This window comes from Schistocerca gregaria, chromosome 1 (genome assembly GCF_023897955.1).
Source record: "Schistocerca gregaria isolate iqSchGreg1 chromosome 1, iqSchGreg1.2, whole genome shotgun sequence".
In the NCBI taxonomy this organism is placed as follows: Eukaryota; Metazoa; Arthropoda; class Insecta; order Orthoptera; family Acrididae; genus Schistocerca; species Schistocerca gregaria.
The window spans coordinates 858,675,661-858,697,639 of NC_064920.1; the positions used below are offsets into that span (position 1 = coordinate 858,675,661).

A 21,979-nucleotide genomic window follows, 5' to 3' on the forward strand; every position below is an offset into this window, starting at 1 on the left:
GCGCGCGGCGGGGGAGGCGCGGACTCAGCGGGGCGCAGTTGAGTCGAGGGCGCGATTCGAACCCCGCTGCTCACACGCTGTTTACTTGGAGGCACTCGCGCGCGCGCAAAGAACCCTCAAAGGTGAACGTTCCTCTTATTTGAAATTCGAGGACGTGCTGAAAAGTAACGTCTACAAATTTTTTATACTTAAAGCTTTTTAGGTAAAACCAACGTTATTATTAACATCGTACATCTTCATCCTTCCTGTATCGATTACTCGATAAATAGTACAATTCTCAAGGCTGTCAATTCAACTAAATACCTGGGTGTTAAAATTACGAATAACTTCAGTTGGAAGGACCACATAGATAATATTGTCGGGAAGGCGAGCCAAAGGTTGCGTTTCATTGGCAGGACACTTAGAAGATGCAACAAGTCCACTAAAGAGACAGCTTACACTACACTCGTCCGTCCTCTGTTAGAATATTGCTGCGCGGTGTGGGATCCTTACCAGGTGGGATTGACGGAGGACATCGAGAGGGTGCAAAGAAGGGCAGCTCGTTTTGTATTATCGCGTTATAGGGGAGAGAGTGTGGCAGATATGATACACGAGTTGGGATGGAAGTCATTACAGCATAGACGTTTTTCGTCGCGGCGAGACCTTTTTACGAAATTTCAGTCACCAACTTTCTCTTCCGAATGCGAAAATATTTTGTTGAGCCCAACCTACATAGGTAGGAATGATCATCAAAATAAAATAAGAGAAATCAGAGCTCGAACAGAAAGGTTTAGGTGTTCGTTTTTCCCGCTCGCTGTTCAGGAGTGGAATAGTAGAGAGATAGTATGATTGTGGTTCGATGAACCCTCTGCCAAGCACTTAAATGTGAATTGCAGAGTAGTCATGTAGATGTAGATGTAGATGTATATATATTTGCAGCCTTATGTCACTAGAGGGCTCCGAATTGTGGATATAACATGGCGATGTGTAACCATGTCGGTGCGTGAGAGGCAGTGTGCTGTAATCGAGTTCCGGATTCAGTTCCTCCCCAAATGGAGCATCTCTCCTTCAGCACGATTGTGCCAGCTAGACCACACACGAGCGCTGCCGCATCTGCAACATTCAACGCCGATTTTCTCGTTTCCAGAATTTAAAGAACGCCTTCGAGAACTTCACTTTGATAATGATGAAGCGGTGCGAGCAGACGTGAGATAAAGTCAGACATTGTACAGTGACGGTATCGACTAACTGGTCTCTCGTTGAGAGAAGTTTTTTCGCTGTCAGGATATATTGAGAAATAAATATGTAAACACGAAGAATCAGACGTAGAATGTTATTAAAAATGGTTCAAATGGCTCTGAGCACTATGGGACTTAACATACGAGGTTATCAGTCCCCTAGAACTTAGAACAACTTAAACCTAACTAACCTGAGGACTTCACACACACACCCATGCCCGAGACAGGATTCGAACCTGCGACCGTAGTAGTGTGAAATATAAGTCCGCTGTACGTCTGCATAGATACTCCGCAATCCACCGTGCGTCGCGTTCCACGACCAGTCATTTCCTTCCCTGTCCCACTCGCGAATACATGGAGGGAAAAACGACTGTCAATATGCCTCCGTATGAGTCCTAGCTTCTCGTATCTTATCTTCGTGATTCTTACGCGCAATATTAAAGGTAGTAAAATCGTTCTCCAATCAACTTCATATGCCGGTTTCCTAAATGTTCTAAGTATTGTTCCTCGAATGAAATTCTCCCAGTAAAGCGAAGTCGACCATTCGCCTCCCCACCACAATTCTCAATTGATCGATCCATTCATATTGTTTTGCAACTCTACGCACAGATATTTAAAAGACGTGACTGTATCAAGCAGGGCACCACTAATGCTGTATCCGAATATAACTGGTTCCTTCTCCTACTCATACGCATTAATTTACATTTTTTCTACATTTAGATCTAGCTGTCATTCATCAGTAAAAACTAAAACCCCTCCCAAACAGGCCATGAAGACCTAACGGTATCGACCAGCCGTCGTGTCATCCTCAGCCCGGAGGCGTCAGTGGATGCGGATATGGAGAAGTATGTGGTCAGCACACTGCTCTCGCGGCTGTATGTCAGTCTACGAGGCAGGAGCCGCTTCGTTTCAATCATGTAGCTCCTCAGTTTCCATCGCAAGGGCTGAGTGCACCCCTCGTGCCAACAGCTCTCGGCATCCATGTGCTAGCCCAGCCCGACAGCGCTTAACTATGGTGATCCGACGGAAACTGGTGTTACCACTGCGGCAAAGCCGTTAGACTGCCATTCGCCACACAGCTAGAAATTTTATGTAAGTGATGTTGTATCCCCGTACAGTTATTCGACGCCTTACCGTCCACCACAGTACAATCAGCAAATTACCATAGATTGCTGCCCACCCAGTACGTCAATTCCTTTATGCATATAGAGAATTGTATTATATGGAACTGGGACCTATAAAGACGGAGAAGCTTCACCCCTGCCGTAGCCCTCAGTGGTACACAACCCCACAACAGGCTACAGCAGTCCACTCACTCCACAGCCTCCTCACACCTAACCCAGGGTTATTGTGCGGTTCGGTCCCCAATTGATCCCCCGGGGACGTCTCGCACCAGACGAGTGTAACCCCAATGTTTGCGTGGTAGAGTAATTATGGGTACGCGTAAGTGGAGAACGTCTTTGTGCAGCAATCGCCGACATAGCGTAACTGAGAGGGAATAAGGCGAACCAGCCCGCATTCGCCGAGGGAGACGGAAAGCCGACTTAAAAACAATCCAAAGACTAGCCGGCACACCGGGCCTCGACACTAATGAATGTTCCGGGCGGATTCGTGCCGGGGACCAGCACGACTTCCCTCCTGGAAAGCAGTGCTTTAGACCGCACGGCTAACCGGGCGGCTATATAGAGAATAATAAAAGAGTGGTTGGATAACTGGGGAAGGTTACTGACACGCATATCGTCGAAGTGGCGTCAAGACCTATACCAGCCCATTGAGCCACATGCAATTATTACTATTATCTATATACAATATTATTATTATTACCTATGCGCATAATTAAGATTGGAAAGAATCCTCAAAACGGGAGTCCAAATCGCACTTCTGCGGTATTTTTTTCTCTTTCTACATTATTGTAATTACTAAATGATTTATAATGATTTGTACTACATGTAACTTGCCGTAATGAATATAACTCAAGAAGGCCTGGTACCGTCATCTTGCCAGGCATTGGAGTCATTACTCTAGCTTTTGCACGGGTTTATTACTCGACGGTGAACTCATTAGAAACAACGCAGTTGATGTTTCTAAAAGGTGTGGGCGAAAAAGAAAGGAAAAACACCTCCTCATCGACAGGGGTATCTCCTCCTCCTCCTCCTCCTCCTCCCGTTCACGCTATGAATGTGAGTTGTGTTTGAAGTGTATATACTATTTGATCAAACGTATCCAAACACCTGGCTGAAAATGACTTACGAGTTCTTGGCGCCCTCCATCGGAAATGATGGAATTCAGTATGGTGTTGGCCCACCCTTAACCTTGATGACAGCTTCTACTTTCGCAGGCATTCGTTCAATCAGGTGACTGGAAGGTTTCTTGGGTAATAGCAGCACATTCTTCACCGAGTGCTGCACTGAGGAGAGGTATCGATGTCGTTCGGTGAGGCCTGATACGGAGTCGGCGTTCCAAAACATCTCAAAGGCGTTCTATACGATTGAGATCACGACTATGTGTAGACCAGTCCATTACAGGGATGTTATTGTCGTGTATCGACTCCGCCACAGACCATGCATTATGAACAGGTGTCCGATCGCTTTGAAAGATGCAATCTCCATACCCGAATTGCTCTCAACGGTAGGAAGCAAGAAGGTGGTTAAAACATCAATGTAGGCCAGTGATGTGATAGTGTCACGCGAAACAACAAGGGGTGCAAGCCCCCTCCATGAAAAATACGACCACATCATAACACCACCGCTTCCTAATTTTACTGTTGACACTACACACGTTGGCAGATCACGTTCAACGGGCATTCGCCATACGCACACCCTGCCATCAGATCGCCTCATTGTGTAGCGTGATTCGTCACTCCACTCGACGTTTTTCCACTGTTCAATCGTCCAATGCTTACGCTCCTTACACCAAGCTAGGCGTCGTTTGGCATTTACCGTCTTATAAGCAGCCGTTCGACTATGAAATCCAAGTTTTCTCACCTCCCGCCTAACAGTCATAGTGACTGCAGTGGATCCTGACGCAGTTTGGAATTCCTTTGTGATGGTCTAGGTATATGTCTGCCTATTACACATTACGACCCTCTTCAACTGTCGGCGGTCTCTGTCAGTCAGCAGACGAGGTCGGCCTGTACGCTTTTGTGCTGTACGTGTCCCTTCACGTTTGCACTTCACTATCACGTCGGAAACAGTGGCCCTAGGGATGTTTAGGAGAGTGGAAAATTCGCGTACAGACATATGACACAAGTGACACCCAATCTCCTGACCAGTTCGAAGTACGTGAGTTCCGCGAAGCGCTCCATTCTGCTCTCACGATATCTAATGCCTACTAAGTCCGCTGATATGGAGTATCTGGCAGTAGGTGGCAGCACAATGCACCTAATTTAGGGGTGTCCGGATACGTTTGATCACATAGTTTATGTTGAGTGTGACTCTACAGGTTATGTGTATAGTGTGGTCTCGCGTTTGTTTTATGTAATAAGGGAGACTTGCGAGACCAGGTGCTGTCACTAAGGATATTCCTCTCGCAAAGCACTAAAGGTAGAAATTTTCTTCTGCCATCAGGATTCAAACCGGATGCCAACGAGTCGAGAGCCGGCGCACGGGGCTGCCTTAGTGACATGGCCACGGCGCCGGGTGTACAGATCGCAAATAGTCTATGACAACGTTAAAAAGGACCCATCATGACATATACGGAGGATGAGAACACCTAATGAGAACTATCAATCTAGAGTTGTGTGAAGACTATTAAGTAGATTTCGTACTAATGTTTTTCGTAGCCGAAATCCATTTCCTTTAATGCGGTATAACCTCAAAGAATGAGGCCAAAACAGCTATGACTGTAGCTGGCGCCGACAACCTGTTCTGTAAATTCTACGTGCTAATAAACTCCAATTAAAAAGAAAAGGCGAAAATCATTTTACATCCTTGCTAGTTTTCGCTCAAAATAACACGAGGACTGCAATAACATTTTAGAATTGTATGGTTCATTCGTGATGATATTAAACTCATTAACAGAACGAACCGAGTATACATATTTCAATGTAGGAAAGCAAGATAAAACGACGCGCATGCTGGCCGTCATGCCGTTAGCTGGGCAGCGCCTCTCGCCACGTGTGGGACCGCAGCCAGAACAGCACGTCCCCCAAGAGGCTCGCCCTGTGCTCGGAGCAAGCACCCAGTCGGACACATAGCGCCTAGTGGAGCGTCAATATTCAAGCTGTTATTGCAGCCGCTGTTTATTGCCAAACAGCTGAAATGCGTCGTAAAAACATCGGCTCGCTGCTCTTGTTTGTCTGAAGCTACAGCGGGGCCTCTAGTTTATGGTTTTATTTGTCTAATGGAAAACCGGGGCGGCAGCGCCGAGCGCACAACAAACTACAGTACAGTGCTGTCCGACAGGGCACGTAGTGTCCCTGCTGCAATGCTAGGAAGTTGCGTTGACATGGTACATTGCTTCTGTTGTCTGTGATTTGCTAAAGCCCGCTTCGTTGTTACAATGTCTGGTCTGTGCAAGCGTAGGCCGTATCCAAAACTGTTGAATTGTGCAGTTTGACAACTGCTGCGAGATCAATAAGAGATCTGACCTCGGATGCTACTGTCTAATGTCCTTGTTTTTATCGGCGTATTGATATCTTTAATCGCGGGCTAACTACATTGTCTGTGGGATGTATACCTCCTTCGTTCTTTCCTGTTCTTTTGAGTGTAAGAAGAAACTTGGAATACGAAAAACAATTCCTTCTGTGCTCTGTAATTGCTCGTTTTGACTATTCAAACAACTGTAATGTGAACACATGCGGACGACAGCTGCGATTGCTAACATAACTTGTGATTTGTTTCAGTGAGCTAACTTTTTTATAATACGCAAAATAATTTTTGCGGCTAGTAGCGGAAATGAGCAGCGAAGTGATACGGCTCGGCTCTTACTATCCTGCAATGCGTACACACTACCGAAGATAGACGGTAAACGTACGAAAGAAGTGACTCCTGAATTACACAGCTATTGCTGCTACGGCCGTATGCTGGTAACTACAGGCTGCCAACATTGCCCCTTAGTATACTGCCAGTGACTAGAGCTACGTGAGATTAGCAAATAAACTTAGAAAATTTAGCATTTTGAAATTTGAATTTTGCTTTTTATTTCTGAATTTAGCTTTTACTTTTTTTCTTTTCGTTGCAGAACCTTAAAGTTTGTTTTTTCTTTTTCACTGTTCCCAGTTTTCTTATAATAACAAAAAGAAGAAGAAAATAGAGAATTGATTATTTATGGAACACATCATCATAATTTTATTTTTCATTCATATTACCACTCACTATACACCAATAAATAAATGTTTATCTATTGAATGCAATCATTGAAGTTGTTTCAATAGTGTCTGGCCTCATTGACCTCCTCCAGTCACTTGCAGTTAAATTGTATGTTGAGAAGTACCTCTCTGCATCCACACGATTGATAGGTGCCCTTATTGCAGACAGAGCAGCATTTCCAAATTCATCATACTTAAGCTTTTCAATGAGTAGAAGCTGCAATATCAGGCTTCTCATCATGCCTCAAACAGTCAATAAGGTGTCAATGGAATGATGAATATGCCTCAATAAAACCCGTCAGTTGGAATTCTTTCAAATTGCGGAATTGTTTTTACTATATTAACAACAGCAGAATTGTCCAAATTTAACTTCGCATCACAAACTGCAGGGTTGAAGAACTTGTCAATGTTTTCGTAAAAAATATTAGGTGGGTCTGGTGCTGTGTGTTTACATAGCTTTAGTAAACTTTTCATAGCAGCAGATTTAAGGCAACTTTTTGGAGGTGCTTTCTGTGCCTCGTTTTGGAGTGTGTTTATATAATTAATAGTGCCCATTGAAAACCAACCTTCAGAATTTCTTTCCAGAATTGATTTAACACTCTCAAGTTCCTCCCGTGAAATTGTCTACTTCTACTTTTTAGTTGAAGAGTAACAGCTATTGCGGTAACTAGAACAGCTGGTATCCAGACGTCATTTGTGTAAATCAGTGGAGCAAAATCGGTAAAACAAGGAAACGAAATTCGGTTTTTGTCTTACGGAAAATATCTTGATTTTAATGAATTTCGCTGAAATCTGCAAATTTTAATAAACTTCGATGAAATGCGTTGATTTCGCATTTTATCGCACATTTATAGCATAAACGAATTTCACTTAGCTCTGCCAATGACTGTTATTTTGATCCAGGTGTAGCAAATCATATGGAGGTCCCTACATTGCTCCGTGCCTCCATCTTCATTCTGGTTACTGTTCCAGATGACATTTGCTCTGTGCGCTTTAGGCTGTGACCTAAGGCATATTTATGTGCTCAACGTTTAGTCTCCTAATACTGGACACATAGTCAGAGGCTACGTAGATGCAGTTAGTTAATTTTCAAAAGTGGAAAAGCTAAGGAAGCTGAACTATTTATGCGTAAACATGCAACGGTCGGGTCGTGGCATCATCTGTTCGCAGCTAAAGATCGCGGAATTATGATTTGCACTATAACGCCTAATTAACGTCCTCTTTCCTTTTCGTAAAAGATTTTTTGTTTTTAAATTCCAGTGACCTCACTGTACATCCTAGAATAGCAATGATTTGCCTTTGATAGTACCGTAGCGTCAAAGGTACAAACTTGAGAGTTCCTTGATCCCAGTGCCTGGTCTGCTGACGCTGAGTTTTCCGTGTTGCCCATACGACAGTTGCTTTTGTGTTCTTTAAGCCGGATATTGATTTTTCTTTTAGCATTAGGAGGCGAATCGTTGCCACGGAAACATACCTTAGACCTCGGCCTTATGCTCACGAAACAAAATTCACCAAGGCTATAGATACCGACCGTTCTTTTTTTTAAAAGTGGTACTATGTACTTTTTTACTGCGTTAGAATGAACCTAAAGCGATGTGTATTGTGCTAGGCATTTGGAATATAACTTTAGAGGAAAAACAAAAAGTAAATAGAATTTGCTGAATATAGAGGCTGTCTGTTGGCTTTGCGGAATAACCGTTCTGTTACGCGGTTATGTTAACCAGTATTTATGTGTCGAATGAAACTGCGCCACTCTTGCACTCTCGATCTGCATCTTCTTCACCATTTTTCCAGCTGTCCAGTGCTTAGTATGTATACGGAAAAAGATGGTAAACATGTAAATGTGTGTGATGACGTTCTCCCATTCGACCTAAAGGACTAAGTCGTTTGGAATATTAGGTGCTGTCGACGAAGCATACGTTGTTGGATCATAAGTATCCGTAACACTAATATGGGGTGGACACTAACATGGGGGGGGGGGGGATTCAGCTGTGCTAGAGACATTTCCAGTAAATGTCTGAATGTATGTGGAGCAGTGGCAGCCCGTCCTTCCTCAAGAGCCGAAACCAGGGAAGGTACTGGTGATGTCGGACTCTGGGGTCTAGAGCGATCACCCCAGAATTGTTCCATTTTTGTCAGGCCGGGACTGTGGGCAGGTCAGTCCATTTCAAGAATATTATTGTCCACAAACCATCCCCTCACAGACGCTGCTGTTTGACAAGGTGCATCGTCATGTTGATACAAACAACTATCGTCTCAGAACTGTTTTCTACTGAACGCTGTAAGCTGTAGCGTTTTCCTAATCGCAATAGGGGGACCACACACTGACAACGAAAACCACTCCCATTCCGTAACACCAACCGCTCCGTACTCCAGTGCTGGCTCTATACCAGACGGCAGGTAACGCCCTCCAGGCATTCGTCGCATCCAGACTCTTCCATCGTTTTGCCACAGTTCCAGTCAGCCATTATCTTGCGGCGACGCTCTTCTCTCCCCGCCTACAGAACTGCGCGACGTCTGTGAAGCTGATCGACCATTGCACCACGTTCTTTTAACTCCCTACGCACTGTCGTGCTGGCTGCACTGCTGGTAGCACTCTGGAAATCACGAGTGATTTCGCCCTCCAATTACATGTGATTTTTTTACAACCATCCTCCGCTATGCCCGACTGTCCCCGGCCATCAATACAAGAGGTCTGGCTGGGGTTAGTTTAGCTGTGCTCCTTCCTTCGCGTTTCCATGTCACAGTCACATCCCCCAACAGTCGAATTGGGCAGCTGTAGGAGCGTTGAAAAGTCGCGGGTGGTTTGTTAGTCAGGTGACGTCTGATGACTAATTCACGTTCGAAGTCACTGAGCTTTCCTGACCGATCCATTCTGCTGTTACTATTTCTCTGCTGACAACACAATTCGCCGCGCGTCCTAATGGCCTACCGAGAAGTGATCAGCTGTGAAGTAGATGGAAGTACCCGTATACTTTTGATGAGATTGTGTAAAACATAGGTCTCATTTGTTCTACTGGCAGCACTACGGGAGAGAAAGAGGTGTCACGCTTGCGCTCGTTGCCCCTGCGGCACTTGCAGTGCGCCGCGATGCGCTTCTGGAGCCACGGCCGCGCGCCATCTCCGTGGCCGACCTTGACGCGCACCTGGCCGGCGGGCCGCCAGGAGTCAGTGACCTTGCTGGCGGCTGCCTCAGCCGCGCCGGGCTTCCTGATTCCTCGCCGGCACTTACACGGATAACACTGCTCTCTCTCTCTCTCTCTCTCTCTCTCTCTCTCTCTCTCTCACTCACTTCCAACAAAATCATAGTACTGCCTGAGAACCTCCTCGAAGCACTCTTGTTCTTTTTCGGAGACTGACATATCTTTTGACATTCATGCTCAGCAACTACGACCTTAAGCTGCAACCTAATGTTATATTATTTGGAACACGAACTTGTCTTTCGTGATATTCCACTTTTATTACTCCCTTTTGGTTTTTGTAGATAATATAAATTAGTCGCCTGTATTTTACGCAGTTTTACCCTACATTGTAGAAGCATTTCTCCAGGTCGACAACAGGAACTTTTCCGCATCTGTATTGTTTATTTCGTTATTAATCTCAAAATCATAGTTACTTTTCTACTACTTATGTCTTTTCTGAAGCCAGACTAGGACAATACAATACCTCGAATTTCTATTTCCCTTCTTCTTAAATTATTCTGGTGATGCGGCTGTGAGATGTTACTTATCGCTACATCGTACTCACAGTATCAGAGCAGGTTTTCCTCGCTGTAGTGGAACTAGTGCTCTTCTGAAATTTTGACGGGAGATGTACTGTTCGAGAATCTAGACACCGGATCAAGCAGTCATCTAGTACCTAGACGCCCTCATCGATTTTAGTGGCTCTGAGCACTATGGGACTTAACATCTGCGGTCATCAGTCCCCTAGAACTTAGAACTACTTAAACCTAACTAACCTAAGGACAACACACACACCCATGCCCGAGGCAGGATTCGAACCTGCGACCGTAGCAGTCGCGCGGTTCCGGACTGAGCGCCTAAAACCGCTAGACCATCGATTTAAGTGACTAATGGTGATTCATCTACTATTGCTTACTCGTTCAGTTTTCAGTCCAGCTGCTACCGCATTGCCGGATCACTCATTAGTTTCATATCACATTCCTCCCTCCTTCTCAATTCTTACGGGACGTGTCCGCCGTTAATACACTATGTGGTTAAAAGTATCCGCATACCTGGCTGAAAATGACTTACAAGTTAGTGGCGTCCTCCATCGGTAACGCTGGAATTCAATACGGTGTTGGCCCTCCCTTAGCCTTGATGACAGCTTCCACTCTCGCTGGCATACGTTCAATCAGGTGCTAAAAGGTTTCTTGGGCAATGGCAGACAGTTCTTCACGGAGTGCTGTACGGAGGAGAGGTATCGATGTCGGTTGGTCAGGCCTGGCACGAAGTCGGCGTTTCAAACAATCTCAAAGGCGTTCTGTAGGATTCAGGTCAGGACTCTGTGCAGGCCAGTCCATTACAGGGATGTTGTTATCGTGTAACCACTCCGCCACAGGCCTCGTATGATGAACAGGTGCTCGATCGTGTTGAAAGATGCAATCGCCATCCCCGAATTGCTCTTCGACAGTGGGAAGCAAGAAGGTCCTTGAAACATCAGTGTAGACCTATGCTGTGATAGTGTCATGCAAAGGGGGTAGCCGCGTGGTCTATTGCGTGTTGTCATGGTTCGCGCGGCTCCCCCCGTCGGCGATTCGACCTATCTCTCGGGCGTGTGTGTGTGTGTGTGTGTGTGTGTGTGTGTGTGTGTGTGTGTGTTGTGTCCTTAGCGTACGTTAGTTTCAGTTAGATTAAGTAGTGTTTAAGCGTAGGGACCGATGACCTCAGCAATTTGGTCCCATAAGACCTTACCACAAATTTTCCAAAATGCCACACAAAACAACACGGGGGCAAGCCTCCGCCATGAAAAACACGACGACACCATTACACCACTGCCTCCGAATTGTACTGTTGGCACTACACATGCTGACAGATGACATTTACCGGCCATTCCCCTACCCACACCCTGCCATCATATCGGCTCATTGTGTACCGTGATTCGTCACCCCATACAACGTTTTTTCGCTGTTCAATCGTCCAATCCTTACGCTCCTTACACCAAGCGAGGCTTCGTTTGGCATTTACCAGCGTGATGTGTGCCTTATGAACAGCCGTTCGACCGTGAAATCCAACTTTTCTCACCTCCTGCCCAACTCTCATAGTACTAGCAGTGGGTTCTGATGCAGTTTGGAATTCCTGTTTGACGGTCTGGATAGATGTCTGCCTATTACACATTACGACCCTCTTCAATTGTCGGCTGTCTCTGTCAGTAGAGAGACGAGGTCGGTATGTACGCTTTTGTGCTGTACGTATCCCTTCACGTTTCCACTTCACTATCACATCGGAAACACTGAGCTTAGGGACGTTTAGGAGTGTGGAAATCTCGCTTACAGACGTATGACGCAAGTGACACCCAATCACGTGACAACGTTTGAAGTCCGAGAGTTCCGCGGAGCCCCCATTCTGCTCTCTCACAATATCTAATGACTACTAAGGTCGCTGATCTGGCAGTAGATGGTAGCACAATGTACCTGATATGAAAAACGTGTGTTTTGGGGGTGTCCAAATACTTTTGATCACATAGTGTATGTTCAATATACTACTCCAACTTCATATGCACTCAACATTAATTGGCACTTCGTACATTTTCACCTTTAATTCTCGCTTTCTTGAATTGTTTCTCAAAATTCTTTTGCCACATATTTTTAAAATATGTTAATTATGTTCACCAGAAGCGTACTTGCAGAGTACACCTTTTAAAGGTGTTAAGTGATTAAGAAGGGTGCATTACAAAAGAAACTCAAGAACAGTTCAGGCATATGCCTTAGATCGTGCCTGTTGAGATCGGACAAGGAAGCGGCGAATAAACGTGCAGTATAGTCACACGCAGAACAGATGGCGTTAGATGCCTGATTGTATGTAGTTTCTGTGCGATCTGGTAGAGGTCACTAGCTGACGGAGATTGTTTGAGCTCCAGTCGAAATACTGAACTGTGCTTCGAATCGCTCTGAGCACTATGCGACTTAACTTCAGAGGTCATCAGTCGCCTACAACTTAGAACTAATTAAACCTAACTAACCTAAGGACATCACACACATCCCTGCCCGAGGCAGGATTCGAACCTGCGACCGTAGCGGTCGCTCGGCTCCAGACTGTGGCGCCTAGAACCGCACGGCCTAACTGTGCTTAGTTATGTGAGTGATGAAGGTGTGAATGTGAAATAATGTTTTATGTAAAGATTTTTTAACTGTACATTGAAGTATTCGGTCTTGTGAGGAATGTTCGAGAACGACGTATGTGTTAATCATTCGTACCGAGGAATTTGTTATAAACTATTTCGTCAGTCTGAAGTTTATTCGCGGCAGCATCACACAGCGCCGCCGCACTGTATAATACGGACTGTGTCTGTGTACGAGTCTTGTTCATGTGCTACCTGCTCGATGCGTTGTCTCGTACGCCGCTTACACATGACATGTTCTGCGCGGCCCGGACGAGCCAAAGTTTGCCTGAAGTGCTGTAACATTGTGGGCGAACAATTTATGTTCTGTATACCGCCACGAAAAGAAACGTGTTGTCACTACTTTGAGCTTGAAACTTGTGGCGTAGACATGTTCGCTCGACCAAGCTAGGTAAGTTCAAAGCACACCACTTTCTCGAAAACGCTATTCTGGTGTCATTCCTCGATATGCAGAATCTCCAGTTATTTGAGCATAATAATTTTGAAGTTGTAAACAGTGATCCGATGGAAATTCCGTACATTGTGTTAAGATCCGAAGAGAGGACCCGGCGTTCCGTCTACAGGAGTCGTAAATCTGTAGGACAGTGCACGCCCACAAGTCGACAACCTCACAGTGAGGTTCTGGTTAACTTCCAACTGTTCTTGAGCTGTATGGCCACGCTTTCGGCCCGTGCCTCCATCTTTACCGCGGTCAGTGCTGTTAGTTCCCCAATTTTGAAACGATGTTTACTTTCGTCGTTGCTAGTTGGGGACAATGTGATGCATTCTCAACCACAAATAACGAATTATACAATTTCATGCCAGACGATGTGTGGTAAACCCTTAACACAATGCAATACATTTTTAATGTGATGTAAACGTCACTTATGCATGCAGAAAGCAACAAATTACATGGACTTCCTACGATTTGTAATCTTCAGGGAAGCGGAAACCTGCCGAGAGAAACAATATAGTGTATAGGAAGATGGTATTTGTTCTTTCCTACATGGACAGGGGCACTACGAGTGTAGTGTGTGGACATTAAATTGGGAATGTGAGTCTCACGGGTAGCTTGCAAGGGATAAATCTGTGCAGTTGGACTATCCTCTGTGCCCTCGGTGGCTCAGATGGATAGAGCATCTGCCATGTAAGTAGGTGATCCCGGGTTCGAGTCCCGGTCGGGGCACACATTTTCAACTGTCCCCGTTGATGTATATCAACGCCTGTCGACAGCTTAGGGTCTTGCTTTAATTATCATTTCATATAATCTATTGTTCCTTCGTTTAGTCGAGGTAAGGCATAGATTCCTGCCCTCTCCCGATTGGATCCGCTACCCAGTTCAGTGTTGCCTGATTTACTGATCTAATCTTCGGCTTACGTTATCTTTTCGTCTTTACTGTTTAATTGTCCTTCCGCAGAAGACCATAACGTTTAAGTGTTCATTCGACGTTAACATATTTCATTCTCAGAAAAACTTTCACTATTGTAGTCTGAATTTCATCACATCTTCATTTCTGCGATCGTCAGCTGTTTTGTTGAAAGCGGTCTCGCTTTCGCTAGTTCAAAAATGGTTCAAATGGCTCTGAGCACTATGGAACTTAACAGCTATGGTCATCAGTCCCCTTAGAACTACTTAAACCTAACTAACCTAACGACATCACACAACACCCAGTCATCACGAGGCAGAGAAAATCCCTGACCCCGCCGGGAATCGAACCCGGGAACCCGGGCTTTCGCTAGTGTAATTTGTTTCAGCGTCACAGATTTAATTGGGTTACACACGAAGAAATTTGGAAGTTTCTGGTAAGGTCTTATGGAACCAAAGTGCTGAGGTCATCGGTCTCTAAGCTTACACACTATTCAATATAAGTTAAACTAACTTACGTTAAGGACGACACACACACACATGCCCGAGGGAGGACTCGAACCTGCGACAGGGGGACCGCCGCGCGGACCGTGACAAGACGCCACAGACGACGCGGCTCACGCGAAGAAGGAGCAATTGCAGCTGTTGATTAGTATTTAGCAGCATTTCCAGCGGACCGCTACTCAGATGGGGGAATGTCAAAGGAATATGGTTGGATAGTGAGTATTCAACTGAAAGGAGATAATATTGTTGAATAAAAGGTTTTTTAAATTTATAATCTCGTTTAACTGCCATGGCGAGAACTTTCCTAGGACTGAGGGTACCAGAACCGCTGCTCTCGACGGCGTGACTTGACGTGGAGTGCTGGGCAGCAAGCGCGGGCGGCCGCCAGACGCCGGGTCGGCGCACAGCACGCGACGCCGCGCTCCCACGCCGTGGCGTGCGTCCCGGCAGTGCTTCGGCCTTCTGTCTGCCTCACGTGTCGGGCCCGCAATGCGGACACAGATTCGCCCTTTCTCGTTGCGTTTTCTCTCCTTTGTACGGCGTTCCCTTTCCCGGCGTGTCAAGTGTGCGGTACTGTACGGTAACGTGAAGCCCAGCTTGCCTACTTCGGGTGAAATAATGGGCAGAGAGGTGCGTACCGACGCTTGCTTATTGCGGAATCTTTAGTTTAATGTTCTGTCGCTTTGTGTGTCTCCGTGGCGTAATTACCGAGTGAAACTGGAGGATCAAACGAGATTTCCACTCTTCGTAGGAAAACAATTGAAAAGTCGTCGCGGTTGGCTGGCGCGTCTGATGGCCGGATTTTACTGGGGTCAGTTCATCTTTCTCCGTTCCACTCTCCAGAATCATTTCAAACGGCATTTGTAACTAATTAAAATCGTGTCTGCGGCAAATTGAATGCATTCTGGTCTCTCGTAGCTGTGGACATCACGCAAGAACATAAGGGGTCGTTCAAAAGGTCCATTTTACAGAGAAAAATAAAGTGAAAAACACATTTAGCAAAAAAAAAAAAAAAGAACTATTCGATGGGTAAGATCTAGTTTAAAAGGAAATCTATCAGTAATTTTTAAAACATTATTCAGTGTAGCTGACCTTAGACGTTTCTAAACTCTGTTATCAGAGGGCTCCCAGAACTTGATTCTAGTATTCCGACAGAAGTTCACATTGCTGGCTTTAACTATTTTTCCGAAGTACGAAGGTCATTCGCGCCGGCCGGTGTGGCCGAGCGATTCTAGGCGCTTCACCATGGAACCGCGCGACTGCTGCGGTCGCAGGTTCGAATCCACGCTCGGGCATGGATGCTTGTGATAACCTTAGGTTAGTTAGGTTTAAGTAGTTCTAACCAGGGGACTGATGACCTCAGATGTTAAGTCCCACAATACTCACAGCCATTTGAACCATTTTTGAAGGTCATTCCATAAGGCTTGGCAGCTATACACTTTGAACGGTATGGCGGTGTGTATCTGAATGCTAACTTAGTATATGTTTCCAGTACAGGAGGTCACGGTAAAGATTGAAATAGAACATTAGCTTTGGAACTTTGTGTACATTCAATAGTACAAATGGAACAAAAAAGAATCCAAATCCACCACAGTGCTTCAAAATAGTGGCCCAGTGCATACAGATAACGTTGCCAACGATGGGGAAGGTGTTAAATGCCATTGATATTTTCACCAGTGTGTGCCACCTGTCGCCGTAAGGCACTCGTCCTATTTGCAAAGCACCTCCCATTCGGTGGTTTCCTCAGTTGTGGAATGAGGTTGAAGTCGAGTGGACTGAGGTCTGTGAGTAGTATGGGTGGGCACGGCCAACCTAACACTGAATGTTTCGGCTGAAATGGCTCTCAGCGCTATGGGACTTAACATGTGAGGTCATCAGTCCCCTACAACTTAGTACTACTTAAACCTAACTACATATCCATACCCGAGGCAGGATTCGAATCTGCGACCGTAGCAGTCGTGCGGTTCCGGACTGAAGCGCCTAGAACCGCTCGGCGCCGGTATCTTTGTCCTCGCAGTTTTAGTGTCGTCCAGCCCATCCCCCTTTTATCATATTCGGCGATTTTTCCTGGACTTCATTTATATCTACCAGTCTTTACCACTGACACGTTTGTTTGAGACGAAAACCGTTTGCAAACGGATACAACAGTAACGCCTGACCAGCCCCATCGAAATCAAGTACCCCCAGTATTTGTGACGGCACATATGGAAAGCGGTCCACTCCCGCTTTCTCGAATCCGGCGCCCAATCAGCGTGGTACATCACAGTGAATGGCGAACAAGTTAACCGACATGGACTGCATCGCATCTGTCTAACCGGACTCGTCCCTCAGCACCCACCATGAAGTGGACGACGGTTCGGCTGTGATCCAGCGTCCGATGTCCAGGCACTTGTGCGGCGTATTTTGGCGTTTCTTACACGCCAAACATCCATTCAGGTCGACATCCACACACTTTTATTCCCGAGGGCGGGGGGGGGGGGGGGGGGGGGGGCTTTTTTCGCCACCAGCAAAAATCACTCTGTGCTCTAGATCGGTGGCCACACGATCCGTCATCTTTTTAGTTCTGGCCGTAAGTCAGTGCTAGTATATTGGAATTGTCTCAGCTGCGTTCTGACGCGCAACCCACGCTATCAGTAATACTTCTCCAATGTCTTGGAGAGCACTTTTAATGATCCGCCTCGAAGCTGGAACGTCCAAGCCATCTGTGGCTGAAAACTGATCTGAACCTAACCGAACAGAACAGAACCTATAACGGTATCTACACCCGCTCAACGAGAAGACACGTTTGGCCGTGCTGGCCGACCCAGAACACGCTACTGAAGGCGCTCATACAAAAAACAAAAATAAATTTTTTTTGCAAAAATAAAATAAAATAAAACTAATTATAACAATTAATTATGTTTAATATCCACGGCTCCCCTCGATTTCGTTCCCTTTATCCTTCCTCGCCCCTCATAAGTGTAGGTTAGTCGTACTGGGAGTAGGATTCAGGACCCGCTACTCAAGGCGCTCGTGTATAAAAAAAATATTCAAAAAAAAGAAAAGAAAGCAAATTAAAAAAACTGATTATGTTTAATTTTCATGGCTCCCCTGTGGTTTTCTTCCCTTTATCCTTCCTCGCCCCTTCATACCTCTGGGCTAGTCGTGCTGGGAGTAAGATTATATAGATGCCAACGCCCGAAGTGGTGTTTTTATTTTATTTTATTTTATTTGGGGCAAAAGTGGCGGTGGCACTTTCCTTTCCTCGTTTCCTTCCTTTCTTTCTTTTAGGTAGAAACGTATAATAACACTTGATTGTGCGCAAGTGCTTTATTAGCAGCCGGAAGGAAGTGGGTTTCGAATGGGAACCGCAAACGTTTGATGACAAGGCGACAAGTCAGCGGAATCCTCCATCGGAAAACCTGTCTGGTGCGTCACACGCGGCATTAGTGGCAATACGTGTGTCGTATGATAGGAATCTAATTTGTATCACTCGTAAATGAGTGAGATATGCGTTCTTGCCCAATATACGTATTTGTATGGATTTGAATGTGATCACTCCGAAGGAAATAATGAAAACATAATAGTTCATCACATAAGCTGCAACAAATGAACGCAGCAGGTTCACACTAACAGCGTTTCTCTGCGCTCTGTCAAAACATACGTTTTTAATGTTTTTGAAGCTGAGTTCCGTTTCGGAAGGCCTGATTCTTGAATTCCTTTGTTGAAACATAGTTCATGCCCGTTTATTTGTTGTTTTCATTTCTGTGAGACGTCGATTTGGTATCTCACCTGGTCTCACTATTCTTCACGTTTACATGCGACGGTGAGGTATTCTTACAACATGACTCTTATTCTATAACCAATGTATAGTATGGAACTGCCAACACTACAGGAGTAGAACAGATGTTTCAGTGACCGGACGGACAGTTCATTACTCACTGCTCGCGAAGGCAGGGGTTCATGCATCCACGAGTGAAACTTCCCTAATTGAGCGATGAAATGAAAAGTGCGTGTGGCTGGCTAGGGCCTCACGTCCGCTAGACCGGTCTCCAGGTGCGAGTCTTTCTAGTTCACGCCATTTGGGCGGCTTGTAAGCCGCTGGGAAGGAAATGATGACGAAGACAACACAACACTCAGTCCCCGAGCGGAGGAAATCTCCGACACGGTCAGGAATCGATTCCGAGCCCCTCGCATGGTAGTAAGCCGTGCTACCACCCAATTATGCATAGCTGTTGTTGTTGTTGTTGTTGTTGTTGTGGTCTTCAGTGTTGAGTCTGGTTTGATGCAGCTCTCTATGCTACTCTATCCTGTGCAAGCTTCTTCATTTCCCAGTACCTACTGCAACCTACATCCTTCTGAATCTGCTTAGTGTAGTCATCTCTTGGTCTCCCTCTACGATTTTTACCCTCCACACTGCCCTCCAATGCTAAATTGGTGATCCCTTGATGCCTCAGAACATGTCCTACCAACCGATCCTTCTTCTAGTCAAGTTGTGCCACAAACTCCTCTTCTCAATTCTATTCAATACCTCCTCATTAGTTATGTGATCTACCCATCTAATCTTCAGCATTCTTCTTTAGCACCACATTTCGAAAGCTTCTATTCTCTTCTTGCCCAAACTATTTATCGTCTATGTTTCACTTCCATACATGGCTACACTCCATACAAATACTTTCAGAAACGACCTCCTGAACTTAAATCTATACTCGATGTTAACAAATTTCTCTTTTTCAGAAACGCTTTCCTTGCCATTGCTAGTCTAAATTTTGTATTCTCTCTACTTCGACCATCATCAGTTATTTTGCTGCCCAAATAGCAAAACTCCTTTACTACCTGAAGTGTCTCATTTCCTAATGTAATTCCCTCAGCACCGCCGGACTTAATGCGACTACATTCCATTATCCTCATTTTGCTTTTGTTGATGTTCATCTTATATCTTACATTCAGGACACTGTCCATTCCATTGAACTGTTGTTCCAAGTCCTTTGCTGTCTCTGGCAGAATTACAATGTCATCGGCGAACCTCAAACTTTTTATTTCTTCTCCATGGATTTTAATACCTACTCCGAATTTTTCTTTGGGATTGGAATTCTTATATTTTCTTCTTGAAGTCTCGTACCACTTGCTCACCAGATGGTAGAGTTGTGTCAGGACTGGCTCTCCCAAGGCTGCCAGTAGCTGCTAAGGGACGTTAAAATGGGCGGGAAATGTAAAACGAATCTTGTCGTTCATCGAGTGGCACGTAGGTTGGGAAGGTGAAGTTATTCAAACGCCTGCCCATGGAGAATTTACGTTTCGAATTACACGGGTATTCGAGCCGGTGCAGTGGGGCTCTCCTGCGCGCGCTTAGGTTAACAGCAATTATGGGCGGGCGACGGCAAAGCCAAGTTCCGTAACTGATTCGGGGGCCGGGGCCGCGCTCTGGCGAGCTTGCGCTCTTGTTACGAATGAATGGCTCGAGTTGGCAACTCAAACCGCCCCCGGCCGGGGGCAGCTTCCGCTCGAGCACGCCGCGCTGCCCCTGCAGCCGTGCACCCTGACGAGCTGTGCGGCTGGGCGCCGCACCGCGCAAAACTCAACCCACCAGTCCCGACTCCTGAACGTTTAAAACACTTGCTTGCCACTAGGACATTTAATCCGCCTTCGTATCGGAAGTACGGTGACATTTATGGCATTGGAAGGAACTGTCATAACCAGTATATAGTCAATTCTGGCTTGAGAGGTGGTGGCTGCCGTACATTTCCTGAACACCACACAGTGCAGCGAATTCCCTGGACTCATTATTCGTTGTCTGTTAATCCCACCCCGGCAGCCGAGATTGATAACGCATGCCTGTATGTAAGGATTCGCCTCGGAGTTAGCAGACTTGAATCTTGGTATTTTTTCACCTCAATTATTTGGTTGACTAGGGGAAAAGAGGTGCTGACGTAAAATTCCTGATCACAGATATAGCGACAAAGGACGCTATTAAATACCAAGCCCCTCCACTCTCCACGTAGAATGAGCGCGTGTAGTATAGTTGATGATCCGTCCTTCAGCCGTGAACCTAATGCCAAGTAGGAAACCCTTTGACTCCACACGACACGCACATTCATCGCTGCCACCTTCAACTGATACACTTAACACACAACTCTCAGTCACCACGTGCAAAGGGAACATTGTGCGCGGGAGAAGAAAATTCCTTCCTATTTGACGGATGAACTCGGCGGTGTCTCAGCCCATTGAGAGGCGTGCTGTTTAAGTAAGTACCGTTTTGAAATTAAACAAAGACGTGCTATCTAAATAATTCTATTTTTACATGAAAGCCTGTATCTTAATCTACTTTTCTACATAATTTCCGTCAATATTGAGGCACTTGTCATAACGTTGTACCAGTTTTTGAATACCCTCCTCATAGAAGTCTGCCGCCTGACTTGTTAACCACTGCAACACCACTGTTTTGACTTCGTCATCGTCCTGAAGACGCTGACCGCCCAGGTGTTTCTTCAAGTGCAGGAACATGTGTTAGTCACTGGGCGCAAAATCGAGGCTGTACGGTGGATGATCTAGAGTTTTTCATCGAAAAGATGTGATGCGATCTTTGTCTGATTCGCTACATGCGGACTGGCATTGTCTTGCAGCAAATCGATGCCCTTGCTCAGCTTCCATTGACTCTTGCTTTGCACGTTTCATCGCCCGTAACAATTTGGCTTAAGAAATCATCAGCGTCGTTGTGGTACCGCTCAAGGAAAGTCAATGCACTGTCTAAACGTTTGGTTTTGTGCACATCCGTCAACATTTTCGGTACCCAACGTGCGCACAACTTTCGGTCAAGTGCTCGGTCACAATGCCATACAAAATACTACGAGAAACATTAGGAAAGCCATCCCACAAGGAGGAAATTGTAAAGCGTCTGCTTTCGCTCGCATTATTGTCCACTTCCTGCACCAAACTTTCATTAATGACCGAAAGACTCCCACTCCGTTGTTCATCATGCACATTTGTGCTGCCATCTTTAAGTGCTCTCACTCACTTTCTTACCATTCCATCACTCATAATGTTTTCTCCGTAAACGGCACAGATCTCACGATAATTGTCGATCGCTTTTAGGCCTTTAGCACTAAGAAATATTATAGCAGCCCGTACTTCACAGTCGGCGGGACTCGCGATTATCGGAGGCATCTTAAACACTCTGTACACAACGTAAACAAGGAAGAATCAGACTGTAATGGCGTCAGTGCGTAGATTAAGGTACAGGCTTTTTTTAGTTTCAAAACTGTACTTACTTAAAAAACACACATGATA

At 45.6% G+C, this 21,979-nt stretch overlaps 1 protein-coding gene and 1 non-coding gene across 5 annotated transcripts in view; both read left to right on the plus strand.

Moving 5' to 3' along the window:
* Positions 1 to 21,979, plus strand: part of LOC126272780 (protein sidekick) — a 614,097-nt gene that overhangs the window by 30,247 nt on the left and 561,871 nt on the right. The window lies entirely within an intron of this gene.
* Trnat-ugu (transfer RNA threonine (anticodon UGU)) lies at positions 13,955 to 14,029 on the plus strand. Its single transcript has one exon. It is a non-coding gene; the product is annotated as a tRNA-Thr (tRNA).